General features: G+C 43.1%; 1 long non-coding RNA gene across 1 annotated transcript; it reads right to left on the bottom strand.

Annotated features, from left to right (window-relative positions):
* Positions 1-10,738: 10,738 nt before the first annotated feature.
* LOC146442454 (uncharacterized) lies at positions 10,739-16,332 on the bottom strand. The gene is made up of 5 exons (XR_014850272.1): positions 15,712-16,332; positions 11,957-12,261; positions 11,746-11,856; positions 11,362-11,643; positions 10,739-10,924 (listed from the first exon to the last, which is right to left on the bottom strand). It is a non-coding gene; the product is annotated as an uncharacterized LOC146442454 (long non-coding RNA).
* Positions 16,333-19,657: the final 3,325 nt, after the last annotated feature.

The raw sequence follows: 19,657 nt of genomic DNA, 5'->3' as shown, positions 1-19,657 counted from the left end.
CAGGGCCAGGTTTTGGTAGCAGGAGGGCTGCAGTTTGGTTTCTGTGAGAAGCTGCCAATAACTTCTCCCCATATCTGACAGAGTCAGTGTTTGCTGGCTCCAAGACAGACCACCACTGGCCAAGGCTAGGACCATCAGTGATGGTGGGAACTCCTCTGGGATAACATATTTAGGAGGGGAAAAAATGTTATTGTGCAGAATTAATTGCAAGGCAGAAAGAGTGAGAATATGTAAGAGCAACCTCTGCAGGCACCAAGGTCAGTGCAGCAGGAGGGTTCAGGAGGTATTCCAGAGCTGAGATTCCCCTGGTGCAGCCCATGGTGAGGCAGCTGTGTCCTGCAGCCCTTGGAGCTCCATGGGGGAGCAGAGATCCACCTGCAGGACCCCATCCAGGGCAGGGGAATGAAGGAGACTGTGACCCCATGGGAAGGCCAGGCTGGAGCAGGGTTCTGGCAGCACCTGTGTCCCTGTGGAGAGAGGAGCCCAGGCTGGAGCAGCTGGTGAAGAGCTGTAGCACTTGGTAGCACTCAGGCTGTAGAAATCCGTGGGAGAGTTTCCTGGGGGAGGAAGCCCATGCTGGAGCTGGGCTGGAGAAGGAAGCAGCAGCAGAGACAAAACAAGGAGTGATGAGCTGACCTCAGCCCCGCTGCCTGCACCCTGAGGGGGAGGAGGTAGAACCCAGCAAGGAGGGCGAAGGCATTTTGTTTAACTTCTCACTACCCTTAGTAATAAATTCAGTTAATTTCCCCGAATTTGCTCTGTTTTACTTGTGACAGTAATTGGTGAGTGATCTCTCCCTGTCCTTATTTCAACTCATGACCCTTTTGTTACATTTTTCCCTCCCCTGTCCAGCTGAGGAGGAGTGACAGAGCAGCTTTGGGGGGCACCTGATATCCAGCCAGGGTCAAACCAGAACTAGAGGTCATGTAGGAACTTCATCATACACCCCAAGGAAACTGGAACATTAACTTAATCCTTTATACTTCCCTAGAAGCACCTTGGGGAGTTTCACCTGAGTCCTCACAGAGCTCTTGGACAAACTCAAGGAGAGTCATGAGCATTTTGAGGACTTCATTGACATCAATCAATATGGAATTTATGGCTTTGGAAAAGAACACAATAGTGACAGGTTACAGCTCCTTACACTGGTATGGTGAATGCTGGGACTACCCTGAGTCTATATTTTAATTTTGTATTACTTAAATATATTTATTTAGAATAAATTCTTTCCCCACTTACCTGAATAGATTTTTTTTTTCTGGCAAAAGGTCTTTGCTAACATAATGCATCTGCATTCAAAATGTGGCCCTCTGTAGTTCTCTGTCTCTCTGTCTCTTAAGGTGTGTTCAAACTGAAAACATGAACAAAGCTGTAGATGGTGTACTTTAGCCACTCTCATGCTTTAATTTTCCTTGGTCAAAATGACCAAAAAAAAAAAAAAAATCTAACAAGCTGACAGAAAATTTAAATTTCTGTACAATTTAGCAGAAAATAAAGGGACTGCCACAGTGATTGTGTTATACTTTTTTGTGACTAGCCTTATATTATTTTGTCTTATTTTACCTGAAGCTACACCAGAACTTCCAGCTTTTTATTTGATGCTTTTAACCACAGAGCCTCTCCACAGCCTCATCTGAAGTGAGGAAGACAAGGGAAGCAGCTAAACCTTAGACTTTCGTGTAAAGTTGCTATTACTTTTGAGTGAACCTAATATTTATTTAGTTTTATTTAGAACAGGCACTCAGCATGGAATCCATTCCATGGTATTTTATACTAAGGAGAATGGAGGATGCACTATGAGTAAAGTTTATTAGTATTTTGGGGGTTTGTGTGGTTTTCCATTGGTTTGTTTTGTTTTTTTCTTGTTTTGTTTGTTTTGTTTTGTTTTTTTAACCATCACTTTAAAAACTGTTACAGAAGAAAGCCAAGTGTAACAGAAGTTTTGACAATAATTAATAATAAAGGAAATATTTTACTATTTCATATTCTGGAGTTAATATAGGCTGTTTTTATTTTACTGTTAGTTTGTAATAGAATTCAGGATTTAGTCAGTGGTTGCAGTAAGTGCTGTAAAATCTCAATAAAAATCCCTGCCTCAAAAGTCTTGCTCTCACCTCCAAGCAGGTGGGATTGATGTGAGTTCCTTAAATACAGGGCTTTTTTGTGCATGTAGATGGAGAAGTTGTAAATCTGTGGCACGGCCAAGAGAAGAGGGGTAGCCTCATGTTGTCTCTCCTCCTGAAAAACAAAAGGGAGTTTCAGAAATTCTAGAAACTGGTATTTCCCTGGCAGGTGAGAGGAAACACAAAAGAACAGGCGCTGGCTGAGTGATGGCCGTATGATTTCAGTTGTGCTGTTTTTCAAGCAGTTATGGTTTGGCTTGGTATTTTCAGCATGGGAATCTGCACAGGACCAGATTTGAACTGTAAATATCTAAAATCAGAGTATCTTGTCATGTAACTAATGGCAGATGCCAAGGGAGCAGTGTGACACCAGGGCAAGCAAAAACACAGCTTACAAAACCACACGGAAGGGATATTCTTGAACAGTCTGTTTTGGCAGTTTTGCAAACCAGAAGTCTGTCTGTCTTGAATTAACAATATTAATGTGTTTGTCAGCAAAATTCTGTATTTATAATTTTCTATAGGGCAGCCACTGGGACTTCTTTCCTCCTGCCCACACCTAAAAGCAGAGAAAGTGTTTTGTCTTAGGCTACAAACTGTGGTTTTGACTTTCTTCTCTCTTTTCATAGCCTAGTTCTCCAGCTGTTAGCCTGTACTTTATGCTTAAGTTGGTTCACAAAGACTTGAGGGCACTGAGTGCTGCAAGGCACCAGTGAGGTTTCTAGGCTGGATGTCAGGATGTCCCACGTCACAGCTCAGCATGAAGCCAGATTGTCATTTAATTGCATATTTCCCAGTGGAGCCCAGATCCATCTGAATTGGACATTCATGCTTATTCCCTCATGCTCTATACTCAGAAGAATGCCTTCCCTCTCTGCTCTGCTTTCGGATCCCTTGGTGCTCCTTTGTTATGCCGAATGCTTTGGTTGGTCCATTTTTCTGCTGCTGTTCAAGGCAGTTTGCCTAACCCTCAGAAATGTAACAAGATTCTGTGTATTAAAGGATTTTGCTTGTTCTAGATCCTGCCTGTAAAACAAAAGGCACTGAGACTTGGATACTGCATGATTTACTGCAAACGCAAACAATTTCACTGAGCCTGACACCACAAGGGTATATGAATTTGTGTTTAAATCATCCTCCTAGTGATTTAGAAGGGTTAGTTAAATACCTGATTTAGAAACTAATAATTGAGCCTATGTGAGCTGGCAATTATGCATGCAGTAATTGAATGTTCTTGGGAGCATGTGTCATGAAAATGGGAACCAATGGGATTATACCACTTCTCTGGAGGTTTTAGAGATTGAGAGGAACAGCAAGGATGGTTAAAAACAAAATTAGCTGTGCATATGTGGAGATTATAAAGCATCAGCAGACAAACAACAGAACTAATTCTCCACTGCCAGTGGCTGGGAGTTCATTGTCACTAAATGAGCATCCAGCTGCCTGTGGATGGAGGTGGGAGCTGGGTGGAGATCACTGCACTCCTGACATGCAGGGGCCTTGGAAACTCCTGCAATATCTGCAACAGGAGAGGAAGCTGCTGTAAAAACAGATGCAGAAGAGTTGCTTAGGACCTGCTGAACAGCTGCACTGCTGTCTCTCAGCATCCAAAGGTCGAGGCTTATTTCCATAAACCAGAGCATTGCAACAGCTCTCCAGGCAGGTAATGACCCATGAAAGTCCCAGTGAAAGTCCCATTGTGCTGTGGTGTCTGAGCCAAGAGCCCTCAGGTTGTGGTGCTGCAGGCAGGAGGGGAGCACTGAAGAAGTCAGTCCAGAGAAAGAGGCACATCCAGGTACTTAAAACTTTCACCAATTAAAAACTTTCACCAGGAACACGTAGCTCATCCAAGCAGAAATGCACAGCTGCTAATAAAGCATTTCTCCCTGCCTGTAACTCTCTCTTACATTTGGCTACACAAAACTTGTGAGGCTGCCTATGATAAGGTTGTCTGCAAACGGAGTCACAAATCTTCTGAGTTATTCTTGCCATCCTTTGTCATTCATGGACCTTTTGGACCAAGTCCCCGAAGATGATCAGTGGCCTGGAGCACCTTTCCTATAAGGTCAGGCTCAGAGAATTGGGATTGTTCAGCCTGTAAAAGAGAAGGCTCTGTAGAAACCTTTCAGCATATTCAAGTTTCTAAAGGTTCTACAAGAAAGCTGGAGAGGGACTTTTTACAAGAGCATGGGATGATAGGACAAGGGAAAAGGACCTTGAGCTGAAAGACGGGAGGTTTAGATTAGATATTAGGAAAAAATTCTTCTCTGTGAGGGAGGTGAGGCCCTGGCACAGGTTGCCCAGAGAAACTGTGGATGCTCCATCTCTGGAAGTGTTCAAGGCCAGGCTGGACAGGGCTTTGAGCAACCTGATCTAGTGGAAGCTGTTCCTGCCCATGGCAGGAGAGCTGGATCTGGATGATCTTTAAGGTCTCTTTCAAACCCAAACCAATCTATGATTCTATGAACCTCATTATATATGTTTGTAAGTAAATTGAATAGTGTTTTCCTAAATACTTTTAAAATTTGTAGTGTGAAACTAGAACTTCAATTTATAATCCCAAATTAAGTTGTTTGGCATTAAAAAAACCCTGGAAAATTAATTCATCTGTACATTTATATCTTTGTGCATTAGAAGACATCTTCCCACTGTTTGCTAAAGCCTGAGATGTCACTGAAGTTTTGCAAGAAGGATGTTGCCTTAGTGCAGAGTCAATGTCTGGTTTTTGGGCATTTTTTCTAATCTGCATATTAATTACTGTCACACAGCTGATGCAGTGGGCTGCAGCTAGATTCATCCCATTTAAATCAGTTTAATCCTTTGCAAGCTTGCAAAAGCAATTATTCTGCATTTCCATCTAACACTGTGTAATACAAACTTCAATCTGTTCAGTTCCTGCTCCAGACCCTCGGTGACCTTTCTGCTCATACTCCAGCAACATTGACTGCAATTAATTTCTTCTCTCATTGGGAACATTCTCATATTGATATTATTCATAAAACATGGTAAACTCTTACCTGCTGGATCATTCTTTGAATAATGTCTCTCTCTCTTAAATTTTTGCTTTTATCAGCCGCAGTGTTTGGATCCTGCATCTCATGGTATGGTTTTCCTGTTCAGCAGAGAGACCATATTGCCATTAATTCCTGGTAGCATTTCCTGGCATTGGTGCCCCTCTCTGGGAGCCCAGCAGCCCCTCTGCATCTGCTCTGTGTTACATTTCTGCTTTGGCAGTGGGACATTCTGTGCAGCCTCGTTTGTCCTTTGGCTGGGTTTGTCTGCTTCATCAGCTTGATTTAATTGACCATCTCGAGGAGTGAAGCTGAGGTGGAGCTGTTCTGCTGGAGGGCAGTGGGGATGGTGGGCACAGCTGCTTCGTGCTGGTGATGCACCAAACGTTCATGTGGCAGAGACCTCTCTTAACAGAGAGATCTTGAACTCCACTCTGCTTCAGGATTACACAGTCCACACAGCACTGCAGTAAATCACTTCCTTGTGGATTTGGGGTTCAGATTCCTCTATTTATTCTTTCCTTTATTTTTGCAAAATTTGTTTCCACGTCAGAGCTCATTGAGCCGAAGCCATTCTTCCGTGACCATCATCAACACAATTATGACAATCATTCTTTCATGACTGCTGCTATTACCTTGCCTGGTTCTCACAAGTGTTCAGAGAAAACAGCAAAGACATCTCTTGATGTGAAACTTACCTGTGTTTGCATGACATTGAGAGGGACAGGGCCACTTGCAGAGCTGTGACTGTTTCCAGCAAGCAGCCCAGAACTGGAGCTCTCATGGCAACATTTGTGTAGCCTTTCTGCTGGGCACAGGTGGCAGTTTGTTTCAATTATTCTACAAAGCTAAACAAGATGTAGAAAATACGTAGCTCTATAGAACAGGGAAATTTGAGCCTTCTTGGCTGATTCAGAGATTTAGTCCACCTACAGATTTTAGCACATTATTTTTACATGTGTGCTTAATCCTTTTATATAATTCTGCTTACTTGTTAGTCTTTCAAAGACAGATAATTACAGTTTTTTGAGCTGATGTGGAATCTCAGACATGTTGTGACTGGTGGGGATTCAACAGTGATACAGACAGGTGAGAAAGATAGAGCTTATTGCAGCTGCTATATTTAGTTACTAGCATATTTTAAATGAACAGACACCATTTTATTACACATTATGAAATTACAGAGCAGTGAAAATAATTTAATTACCATTATTAAATACTTCTGTAGCTGTACCAATTGAAACCTCAGGTAGAATCTTTCAGTTATCTGAGAAATTACAGTCCCTGCCCAACCAGTCTGCAAGTTTGATTCTGAGGTATCTGCATTGTCCAATAAAGCACCTCACCTGTCATGTTTTCTGCCAGAGCTGCTCAAGGGGTTAATGCACTGCAATAAAGGGCCTGGTGTCTCAACTTGGGAAGGAGAGAGAGGATAACCCTCAGCTGCCCAGCCTTCACACTCCTCTGGTGTTGTTTGCCTTGTGAAGCAACAGCAGCTGAACCTCTGCTGATGTGCATTCTGATAACCCCAGGTAATCTCAGATCATATTGAGATTATGATCTCAATATGTGTGTTGGGTTCAGGACTTGTTTCAGGAGCAGCTGAGCTGTTCATCAGCAGAAGAGGGACTCCTTAATGGAAGGCAGTGTCAGGAGCTGCTGTGGTCTTCTAAACATCAACTCTTCCCTGGTCAGAGCCTTACAGGTGTGAAAGTGTAAATTTGGCCCCAAATGGACAAGGTGAAAGGAAAGGAAATTTTCATCCCCCAACACAGATGTTGTTGGATTAGTTTGCTACTCCTTGAGTTCAAGGAGAGTTTTGTTGATAATTTCAGAGGCAAAACTCAGTGCACTTCCCCACGGTGGGACTGGAAGAGAGCATCCTAGATGAATATGGAAAAATGTAACATAAAATCAAATTTTCAAACACTCAAGGAATAGATTTCATTCTGTATAAAGAAAAAACCTCATTTGGCAGCTGCTGCTGATACAAAATGTCAAAGATTACATGTTAATTGACTCTCTAGCTAGGACTTGCTTATTACCTTTCAGTAAGATCTGTGTGCAAGACAAATTGTGCTTTGAGCAGTGCATGGAACAGCCGTGAAAGTACTTAAATGGGAAAAAACATCATGAGCAAAGGACACTGAAAGTCTGCTACTATTTGCTTTTCTGCCTCATTCTTTCTCCCTTTCTAGTTTCCAGTAGTTTCAGCCCTGCTGTGCAGTTTTTTTAATTAACATCCCCTCTAAAAACAGGGGGGGGTCATGCAGCCCCAACCTCCTGTCCCTGACTATATAGATTGGAAAAAGAACTGCTCCCTAGTCACAAACATGAGTTGGAGATGTGACAAAGGAATGGGGAGAAAAAAAAGCCAACAAAACAACCCCCTGCTTTCTAAACCGTCAGGTCTCTCTGATCCAAAATCCAGTGAAAGAAAGATCTTTTTTTCATCAGCTTCTGTGGGCTTTGGAGAGAGCTCTCTGCTGGAACAAGTGCCAGCTGTTCTTCTTTAATGACTGTAATTGGTAACAGCGCTGCAGCAGGGAAGGATAAAGGAAGCAGCACTCAGTGTCTCCATGGGGAAAAGGATGCCTGGGTAACATCTTTACCCTGTGTTTATAACAGCAGTGTGTGGTGAACTTTAGCCGAGGGTGTTGGCTGAATGCTGGAAATGCCCCACAAGGATGCTGCAGCTTCTTCCGAGGGCACAAAGGTAGAGAAAAAGGACTGGTGTTGGCATCTCTGCCCACGGCTTAATCCTTGTTTTGCACTTGCCTACATCCCTGCATCCGGGAAGATCAAAGTGCTGGAAATTAGGAAACTCCTTAAGGCTTGCAGCCCTTTCCTGGAATCTGCTACCTGCACGGGTGCTTGGCTGCTCTGTGATCGATACTGCACATCAGGTGAATTGAGTGATTTTGGCTGAACACGTCGAGCATGTGCTGCTCTGTTGCTGGCAGTGTCAGGGGGAGCCCCAAGATGTTTTCTGGTGTCCATCAAAAACACCCCCAACCACTGCCAAGCATCTGAAAAACGGAGCAGAGTTGTTTTCTTTAGGAACATCTGCAAAGCAGCCTGTGTTGCTGCAGCTCTGCGGGAAGGAATGTGGTATGTCCTGCCTGCACTGTCCTGCACCATCCTGCACAGATTTTGGGAGGGCTCTGCAAGGGCAGCACTGTGCCCTGCCAGCTCAGGCCAAAAGCTCCTTGAAACAGATAGGAAAGATATAATTCTTTCCATGTGTGATCTCTTCTTGTTTGCCCTAAAATCTGGCATTTTCACCTAGGACTTTTCCTAAAAAAGGAGCCTTTTTTCTGCTGCTCACCACCCTGGGTCACCATTATCCTGTGGGCTTTAGCTAGTCCCAGAGCAGCATTTAAAGTCTGTGCTTTTCGAAGCATGGTCAATCCAAATTTGTATCCAGAGGAAAAACAACCAGCAGCAGCAGACTAGCCCAGCAGCAGCAACATTAACATACAGCTCTTTCTTTGGGGCACAGGAGTGCAGACCCCGCACTGAAAAGTGGCAGCTTCTGTTATCAGAGGGTGAAGGGAATGACAGGCTGGGCCAGCACTTGTCACAGCCGTGTCAGGGGCTGAATGACAAAGGAAGGACAGTGATGTGTCTCTCCCGGCAGATAGTCAAAGATAGTGGCCTGGAGTCAGAGCCACGTTGTCACTCAGCCATTGTGAGATGTGACAAAGCAGCAGCGGCTGCCCTGCCGTTTAGAAGCAGCATGAATTATTAATGGAGCACTTGTACAAGTAAGTTAGGAGGAAAGGAAAAGCAAAAAGTCAGCCTGCTGTGCTGCAAATACAGTGATAACGATTCCTTCTTCTTTTTTTAATCAGAAAATGGAGCATTCTGGTCTGGTTGTTTCTACTTTTGTTAGTAAGTGAGCAGGGCTGGAGTGACACAGCCTGGGTTCTGAGCAGATTCTGCACAGTTCTCCCCAAAATATGTTTTGCATCTTTCTCTCTTTACAAAATCCTCTGTATAAAACCCTAAACACAATCAGCAAAATTTCTCTCTCCCCCACCCTGCCAGCCCCTTCCAATAATGTAAGTTCTCTCAGTTTTTTTTTCTCCCCCAAAAGTTTGTCATGTTGTGCAAAGTGGCAAGATAGGGTCTGCTCTGTGCTTAAATTCTAAGTGGAATTCACATTTTTCTCTTCAAAAAGTATAGAAGATTGTGTCATGAATTGGATTTTATAGTTTAATCACAGTCTGTTGTCCAGAGAAGTTTCTCCTCCAATGCTCAAACTGAAAGGCAGCTGTGTAGGCTGGAAATAAGTAACAAGTTTGAGATGATTGGCATTAGTATTTTTCAGGGAATCAAGGATTTATAAGCTATTACTTAGTACCAGTGCTCTTGTAAATCACAGCTGCAGGATTTCTTTGAATTAGTGATGTGCTTGTGCTAGCCTTTAATTTTTCTGAAGTACTCTTAGGTGCCTTCCTTCTATTTCACCCTCACAAAGACACACAACTTGAGTCTGGCAGCCTGAAAACTCTTAATGGGTTAAAATTAGTCCCTTTTCCACCTCCTTTGTGTCTGAGGTGCACTTGTAATGCTGGAGATGGTTTGTAACTGCTTCCAGTGAAACACTGGGGAAATAGAAATTCTGATTCATCTTTCCCAAAAGTGCCATTTATGGGTCACTGTGACGACCCTTTTGGGGTGTGAATGTTTTGTGCTTGGTGCCTCAAGGGAGATGTTCTGTGTGTCTGTCTTCCAGTTCGTGTTGGTTTCCTGTCAAGAATTTGTTTGTTCCTGGTCCTCTCTAACCCTCAGTGTACAAAATAACCTGCACATTCCATCTCCTCCTCACTCCTGTGCTGTACAGCTGCAGAAGGGCAGCTGAGCACATCTGTGGTATAACACAGTGGGGAAAGCAGAAAATGGCATCAGCAGCACTGTTGGAGCTCACAGAGGATCCCTGGGTGGGATGTTTTGTTATTAAGTTTATATTTGACACTCATTCTCAGGACTTGTTTTACTGGGCTCTGGATAATCTCCCTTAGCAGCAGCCAGGATAAACTTCACAGGGGTTTAAGGAAAGGCTGTGGTAAATCAGAGTGAGGTTAAATTTGCTGTAAATACCTGTGCTGACCAAAGAGCAGCTGGCAGTGGCTGTGTCTCATGGGGGAGGCACACAGAGAGAGGCACACACAGCCCTGCACCAGCATGGGCACTCTGTGAGGAGATGGTGCCTGCAGCCCTCCCACCACAAGACAAGGAAGATCACTCCCCAAGCCTGGGGCTGTTTCATGGACAGATAAACATGGGATTGATGTTATGGCATTGTCTGGTGCCTTCTGACAACGTTAAGTACAGATGTGTTTTAAAAGGAAAAATAAAATCCTCAGCTCCTGCAAGAAGAAGTAGAACTGTGTCTTTTGCTACTGCAATGCTGCCTAGAACATAAATAGAGCTTCACGCTTCTCCAAAAGCTCTTTTACAGCCATTTAAATAGACATGATAAACCATTCTTGGTAGTGGATAATAAACCCTCCTTTGCATTATTCTGAGTGACAAACAAGCAGAAATGAACATACACTGCAGCCAGCTCCAGGAAAAACCTGACACTTTTTCATTTGTTCAGTTTAGTTTCATTGCACTAAATTTTCAGATACAAGCATTGCTTTTTTCCAAATAATTTTAAAATTAAATAAGTTCCTCCTCAGCATGCAGAAGGTAGACAGAAGTGCCATCCTTGTTTTCTCAGTCCAGCCCTGTGCCAGTGTAATTCTTGGTCCCTTGGACATGACAATAAGGATCACAGATCTGGAAAAGCAGAGAAGACCTGAGTTGCATTTTTGGACTGTAAGGGATGCTTTATGCATGAAATACTGTGAGAAACAGAAAGCAATTTTCCTTTCAAAATGTTGGCACTGTAATATCCAGCTGAGACATGGCTGTACAGGAATGCATGAAAATGAACGCTTTCTTAGGAAGAAGGGAATTAAACTAAAAAACAGGCTCATTCCAGCATGGCTTTGGAAACACAGGTAGTTTCCTACAATCTGCTTCACCCACCTCTATCCCCTGGCCCAGGGGCCAAGACATTGGTGTGACTAGGAAGAGAAATCACCTCCTCTGTAGCTAAATTTAACAAGAGTGGTCTAATAAGTGAAAGTCATTCTCTTAAGGAAGATGAAGATGTGATTTGTTCACCTTGTTTTATACAGGTGTCTTCCAATAATAATTTCTTTGCAACTTACCCTGTTGGGAAGATGCTGTGCACAGGGGAGTCTGGAATCTCTTTACCTCTGCCATCACTAATACATAAATAAAGGAGGGGAGGACACACACAAATTCTGTAATGATGAATCTCTTCCTCACACCAACTTGCATGTGCAGCTTACAAAAAGATGTCTCTATAGCATGACACCATTCTTCACCACTTTGAGGTGATACATTGGTGGTAAGACAGACACAGACCAGCCTTGGGACTGGACAGGCTGCCATCCCCTCTTGGGGTGGGCAGTGGTCACCCATTTGCGCTTCAATGAGAAAATAAATATAAAAAAAACAAACCACATCAAAACTTTACATTATTGAATTATTTTGTTCTTGACTTTGAGAGCTACAGATTGAAAGCCCACCTGTATAACATCCCCAACTCCTTAGCTTTGTTCTTGAGCATATAAATAAATATATACGTCTATGAATACTAGGAGATATTGTTTTATTTTCTCCTTCAAGGCACTCAGTCCCTGCATGAAAAAAGAGAAAGAAAAATCAAACATTATGGTTCCTGCCTGAGATGGCATCATTGAGATTCACAGCAATGAAAAGAACTTTGTTTTCTATTACCTAGTCATGGCTGCTGCTATTTCAAATGAACCAGAAATGCTTTTGAATTTCATCCTTCTGAGTTATCACACTTTCCCTGCTGAGCTGAATGTAGTAAAAACTCTGTCAAGAGACTGGAGAAACTTTGACATGAAGGTTTCAAAGAGAGCACTTAAGGAGATGTCTATCATGAGCACACCAGAGGCCCCTAGGGCTTTCTCCTCCTCCTGGCTTTATTCCTTAGGTGATTTATCTGTGGTTTCTGAACAGGTTTCCAGTCTTGCTTTTAAGAAGTGACCAGGATATTCAAGCTTCTCATTTTATGCCTGAGTGAAGACAGTAGTTTTAGTAGGGAAAATGTTTGTCACCTTCTGAAAACCAGAGCATCCCAGCTGTTTGAATTAAACACTGGATTGGGCTTTTGCAATAACCTGTTGTTTTGGGGAAAAAAATTACATTCTTTGTATATATATATATATATACACATAGGTGAATATCACTTTATGCAAAGTGTTCCTTCTGTATGGAATCATGTAATTTCTCGGTGTTAATGTAATTTTTCTTGAGTCCAAATTACCTTCTTACAACTTAAGAAAATGTGTTTATCAGGTCAAATTTTCCACTTGGTGTTCACTGAAGCCCTGCCTGTTTTTGCTAGCAATGTATTTCACCTCTTGCCCTTAATTTAAAGATATTTTGCTTACAGAGACATTTATCTAACAGGGACCTGTAGAGGAAGAAAAAATTTGGTTTACAGATGACTTGATTCCCTCAAGGTACGTGAATCAATCATGTAAATGGCAGCATGTCTTGCACTTTAGCTTCAATCAATAGGGGATTAAACTTCTACTTTCAGTGTGGGGAAAATAAATGCCTATAGTGATGCTATTAATAACACCTGGGATTACTAAAAGTGTAGTGATGCTTTAAAAATCTCACTTTTTAATGTTCATGTGTCTTGTTTGGTATTTCCACTGTTCATCTCTGCTGGGAAGGTGAGCAGAGATGAGGAACTTTGATTTATCCTAAGTTGCTGCCAGGCATTGCTAAAATAGTTTATATCCTATTAGTTTTTTCTGTATCTGCAGTGATTAACCTCTCTTAGAATAGTTTGTTTGAGATCTATTAAGATCTGTATGGCCAGGGGACAAAGCTAGCTCTGATGCCTCCACAAAATACCATCTCTTGAAGCAGGTTTCCTCTCTGGGAGGTGAAGTTGTTCTGGTAGGAGATAAGGGATGTTCCTCATGCTGACAAGGGGGCAGCCTGGATGCAAACAAAGAAATAAAAGTGCTGGTGAAGTGTTGCATATTATGTTTGTTGGTAGCTGTGTTGTCAGAGCAATTAGTCTTGCAGAGACAATACCTATGTTGTCTCATCTGCATTGAGATAAGTCAACATTGGACATTGATTACCTCTTCCACAGCATGTCGAGAATCTGGGAGAGCTCCAGTCCATTCCTTCCCCAGGGTGAGAGGACTCAAACTTGCCTCCCCATCACCTGGATGGGACATTTTCTGTAAAAGTCCCACGGGAGATCAAGCCATGTGAGGCCTTGCTGTTTGGAGTGGGCAGAACAGTGTCCTGGTCCCTGCCACAGAGACCTTTCCAGTGTCTGGTATCAGACAGGATACTTCAGACAATTTTACAGGCACTCCTTGACAATGTTTAATGGTCTGTCTGACCTTTTGCAACCTTTTGGTTTTCATAAAGAGTAGAGCATCCTTTTGCACAAGTTGGAGCCTGAGCACCTTGTAAGGAAATCACGAACTCAGGCTGTCTAGAACAGTCTATGTGTTGTCTGCCTCACTACTGCTAGTTTGCTGCTTCTCTTTCTCAAGCTGGGTCTGTATCTTCATGTGAGGCTGGTACTGAACTAAAAAAATAGACAGAAGTAGTCTCTGTTTTTTAAATGTGTAAAATACTCTGCAATAAATATTTTGCACTCTTTATTGGATTTATCATCTGCTGTCCTAGAATTTACTGCATCTTCTGACAGTCCTCTCCAGTCCTAGGTAAAAAGGACTTAAAGGCAAATTTACTTATATACAATTTTTGCTGGCCAACATCCATTATCACCTATTTTGTTCCACTGTATTTGGGAATTTGAGATAAATAATGTATTTCTTCAGAAATGAAATTGATAGAATATAGTATGTGATATGAAACATCATTTCCATATCAGTGTGCTTTTGAGCCAATAAATCCATTTCAGTTGATAGTGAGTTTTAGCATGATCTCCTGCCTGCTTTAGATGCTTGTCATTGATTTTGAAAAGTGCTTGATGTATATGAAATATGATTTTCTAGACTGTGGGGTTTAAACTTTGGAGACTTCTGCTTTAATTTACTGCAGCTCTCAAATGCTTTTGGCAAAGGAAGCAGCCTGCCTCCTGTAGGTCTGAAACCAGATGTAATTAGGAATGTTTCCCATCAGGATGAGTCTGTCCTGGCTCTTTGCATGACTGTTTTTGTATCATCATTCTCTGTGAAAGCTGTTGCAGGGAATTGGTGTCTGTCTTCACTGCAGTCTGTCAGTGACTGGGAATCTTATCAACTTTTTAGCATGTTTTGACTCACCAAAGACAAGATCAGCTTTAGCTAAGCCATCCTGGCAGGTGATGATCTAACCTGCTTGTAGACATCTCTCAGCAATATGGGCCTGACAATTCTCACAGGCAGTGTTATTGCCAGAACTGCTCATGCTGAAATTAAAAGTCCAGCATTGTTTTTCTTTCCTCCATTTGACCTATTTATTTCCTAAATTACCCAAAGCAGTCAACAGCTGAGGTCCTACAAGGGCTGCATGAGGAAAGATGTCCTCTTGTGGCTGTTGTCATCTGCTGTCAGCGTGGTGTGTCCATTGACTTTTCACAGCATGGCCACAGGCTTGGTTTGGTGTAAAAATTAATGGTCTATGGGTCTGGTGGGTTAACTCTGGCTGAGCTCCAGGTACCCACCAAATCTTCTCTGACACTGCCCTCAGCTGGATGGGGGAGAAAATATAACAAAAGGCTCCAGGGCTGAGATAAGGGCGGGGAGTGAGGAACACTCTCCAAATACCATCATGGGCAAAACATGTGTGACTTGGAAAAATTAATTTTTTACCAATGAAGTCAAAGTAGGATAATGAGAAATAAAAGCTACATTTTAAACCACCTCCTGCCCCAGCTTCTTCTTTCTTCACAGTTTTGACTTCACTCCCAAATTCTCTATCTCCTCCCCTGCAGTGGTACAGGGGGACAGGGAATGGAGGCTGTGGTCAGTTCATCAAATGTTGTGCAGCTCGTTTTTCTGACTGCAGTACTGGGGCTCTCCTGCTGCCCTTGTGCCCCTGGGCTCCTCTCTGCATGTGCAGAAAAAGCCTTTTATCATATAGCCTGATATTATACACCAGTCAAAACAATCCTGTGTTATTTTGTATAATCTAGAAAATTACACATTCCATTCCTGGTAAAGGATGCTACAAACCCTGTGTTTAATAAATTTGTCTCCCTCACCCTGGTTTTGCAGGACTGTTTGCCCTGTAACATCCTCCTGACCTTTTTGGCATTATCTTAGGCAAACATTTAATCTATGATCCCATCCTCTGCAAGCCCAGCTCTCACTACCTGTCAGCAAACCCTTATATGATTACAAATACTAATCAATATCTTCATCAGGGTCTGCAGCCTCACATCCTCTGTAGACTGTGTGCTGCTTTTCACAAAGCCTGGGATCATTTTTGCTTTTTCACACACCAGGACGTTTTTGACTCTTCTCCAGCTTGTGACTCACCATATCCTCATCCCTGTTCTGAATAGCTGCTGCCTGGGGCCTCAGTCCGTATGGTGTGTTTGTTCAGTCGATTCTTTCTGCCTCGCCTGCGTTCGTATTGAATTACACCCTGCATATTTCAGATGTCAAGATCATCTGCAAATTTGACCTTTTTTTCCTGTAAGGACTTAAAAAAACCCCCACAGTTGCCCACAGTCTCAAGCACTGTTAAGGCCACAGAAGGAATTTGCAGAAAGGAGGGGAAGGGTGGTGCTGGCTCTGGGCCTGGTGAGGCCTGGCTGGCATATCCTGGGCAATGCATCCAGGCAAGGGTTCTCACTATGGAAAACTGTGTGTTTTCCCGCAAATACGTGTGTCTCCTGTGTGTCCCCTCAAAGATGCCTCCATGGAGTCCTGGAACCTGGGCTGTAAGTTCAGACAGCCGATGGGAACAAAGATAAAGGTGGTGCTGTTGTCCCAGAGTTACCTCAGGCCTAGGAGGAGCACTGAGAAGAGGCACAAAGAATCCACAGGGGAAGCGAGCTCAGCAACTGTGCTGAAATCAGCCCTGAGGAGGTAAAAGGTAATTCCAGCAGGAGGGGACTGCTCACAAGCCTCCAAGTCAAAGAAACTCACTGACTCAGGAGAAGAGAAAGACTGAGCATGGGGCTAATTAACATCAGGATGAGGGAATCATTTAACCAATAGAACTGTGTAGCCAATGAGCTTTTTTTTTTTGCTAAAATGTATAATTTTTGAAAATTTTTGAACAACCACAGGACCTCCCCACTGCCAACAAACCCAGGGTGAAGGACCAACAGGATACTGCTGGATCCACGGGTGGTGATGTCTGTCTATTTTTTGAGTACATATATTTCTATATGCTCCTTTTCTGGGTTAAGTAGAGGTGGCCCGCCTACCTTGGCCAAATCCGGTAGATTCGTCCAAGTTAGGTGGTAATTGACGCGTTATGAAAAACTTTTGTCCTGTCCCTACTTACTATGTGCGACCTTCTGGCTTGTGGCTGCCCTGCGTCCCTAGCACCCGCCGAAACTTTATTGAGAAATAATGTAAATTGGTTACAGAAAAGAAAAAAGTTACAACAGGTTAAGAACAAGTAACAGGTTCAAAAACATGCAACAAATTCAAAAACAAGTCATAACTACTCCGAATTCTTAGCCCTACTGGCAAATATGTGCACAATGTCCACAGAGGAGGTGAGTGCAATGGTGGTCAGAGACCGGGCAACCTTCTCTTGCCTTGTTTTGGACAGGCCGAGAGCCCCCAAAACTCCAAATTTCTCGTGGAGCCATTTCCCCCGCGCTCCTAGGGGAAAGCCCGCAAACATAACGTCCTTCACGTTAGTAAGTTCTCATATTTCCGGTGTTCCAGGTGCTTGTACTTGTTCATTTTCTTGGCGGCGGCCTCTTCCAGTGATGTTTCGGCTGATTCGTATCGCACTGTCACGTCCACAACTAATGCACGGTCATCCTTCACGAATACTAAATCGGGTTTGTACAGCTCCTTGTTGGTATCTCTCAAGCGCGGCTCCTGAAACACTACCCATTCCTTCTTTTTCGCCTCCCTGATCAGCACTTCACCTTAATCTGTTTCTTTCTTACTCTCTTTATGACTCTCTTTCTCTCCTTCCACCCCTTTTCAATTTCTTTCAATCTTTCTCTACCATCTCTAACATTTACTGTTAAATAAAAACTGTACTATTGACTTTGACATATGGGCTTCTTTGCACCTTAATTCTGCTAGAGGCATCTCTCAATAATGGGATCATAAGAGCTCTCAAAGACTCTCAGCAGTGCCTTCACACCACTTGAAAATTCATTAAATCTCACTGTTAAACACTGAGCAGAAGGATTAGACCACAAGACCACACCCAATGCATTTTTCTCAAATTGGCAAAGAACTCTTGAAAAAAGACTTGAGCTATGAACACTACAGGGTAAAGTGCAGGAGTCCCACTATTTCTGCACCTGCTACATATGATTTTGTTTGGACTGCAGTTGTTCGTATTTATAATATAGTTGTGCTAATTAAACTGGTATGAAATCCAAAACTTCTTTGCTTACATGTGAACTTCTATCTAGTTTTGGACATAAATTTGGTAGGTTCTGTCATGATTTAATTCTTGGCACAGTGGTATTTTTTCTTATCTGACTCCTTATTTTCCAGATTTTTACTCATGGCTGGTCTGATGATTTCCTCTTATCAGACTGAGAACGTTTTTGACCCTCACAGTCTGTTGGTAGTTCATCCACTCTTAACAAATTCTCACAGTCTCTAACCAACAGTCAACAAGGCTAACCTCACAGGCCAAACTGTACTGAGAAGATCAAAGGCTCAAATGAATTTTTTGAACATAGAATGGCATTTGGGATGCCAGAGCACATCTGAGCATCTCCATTGTCAGTGGAGTGTCCTGCATCTTTCTGTACCAGCAGCTGGAGGCTGGTGAACATCTCAAGTAACACTAGGATCACAGAATATCCTGAGTTTCAAGTGACCCACAAGGATTATCAAGTTCTTGCTCTGACCAAGCAGTGCAGCCAAAAGCAAGCTGAATATACCCATTGTCTTCTTTTAACTGTCATTGGCGAAAAATGCTCCCTCTCTTCAGCAAAAAAAGCAAGTCCTGTTTTGAGTTTCTCATTCTCATTTGTCAGCAGTGTCCCCTCTCTACTGAGAAGCTGATCAACAATATCCATGATATTTGTTGTACTGACAATGTAAATGTGGTTTCCTCTTACTATTCTTCTGTGTGGAGACCTCTTTCTACTTTTGCATGGATATAGTTTACACTTTTGCTTTAAGTGTATTTTCTCCGAGGAACTGAAAACCATCTTTTGCTGTTCTCTCCTTCAGTTTCACCTTCTGTGAGATACTACTGGCTATGTCCCTGACATTATTTCAAGACTGAAGGTGAAATGTGTCTGTGGAGTAAGTGAAAATTCTAGATCTGAAATTGCGCTGAATTTTATCAGGAGCTGCTCTTTGGAGAACAGATATTGGGAGTCATAGGACTTCCACCACACACACAATCACAAAATCATTTAGGTTGGAAAGGATCATTAAGATCATTGAATCCAACTGCAAACCATGTCCACCGCTAAGTTCACCACGTTCCTAAGAACCACATCATGGGTCCTTTAAATACCTCCAGGGATGGTGACTCAACCACTTCCTTGGGCAGCCTTTTCCAGTGCTCAAAGATGGAAGTTGACTCTTTGCATGAAGAGACTTTTCCTAGTATCCAGTCTAAACCTCCCCCAGTGCAGCTTGAGGACATTTCCTCTTTTGCCATCGCTTGTTAGTTGGGAAAGGAAACCAACACCCACATGACTACCCCCTCCTTTCAGGGAGTTGCAGAGAGCAATGAAGTCCCCATGGGCCCTCTTTTTCTCCAGGTAAAACACCCTCAGCTCCCTCAGTCTCTCCTTGTCAGACCTGTGCTCCACACACTTCCCCAGCTCCATTGTCCTGCTCTGGACTCGCTTCAGCACCTCCATTTTTCTTGCCATGAGGGGTCCAAAGCTGAATTCAGGATTTGACGTGTGGCCTCCCCACTGCCCAGCACAGAGGGACAATCACTGCCATGGTCCTGCTGACCACACTATTGCTGACACACAAGGCCAGGAGGCCACCAGCCTTCTTGTCTACCTGGGCACATGCCAGCTCGCTTTTGGCTGCTGTCGGCCAGCATCTCCAGGGCCTTTCCTGCTGGGCAGCTTTACAGCCACTCTGCCCCCAGCCTGGAGCACTACAGGGCCTTTTTGGGACACAAGTGTAGGAGCTGGTTAACAATTGTGAGATTTCTCTCAGATGCTTATAGAATGTTTCATGTACCTCTTTGGCCTGGCTGGACAGTCTGTAAAAGACTCCCACCAGGATTTCTGCCTTCTTGGACTTCCCCCAGATTCTTACCCATAAACACTCTACCCTTTCATCACCATCA

This window comes from Lichenostomus cassidix, chromosome 2 (assembly GCF_008360975.1).
Source record: "Lichenostomus cassidix isolate B80296 chromosome 2, HeHo_3.0, whole genome shotgun sequence".
Lineage (NCBI taxonomy): Eukaryota > Metazoa > Chordata > Aves > Passeriformes > Meliphagidae > Lichenostomus > Lichenostomus cassidix.
The sequence above is the reverse complement of the archived record's forward strand: the minus strand, read 5'-3'. Positions and strand labels throughout refer to the sequence as shown.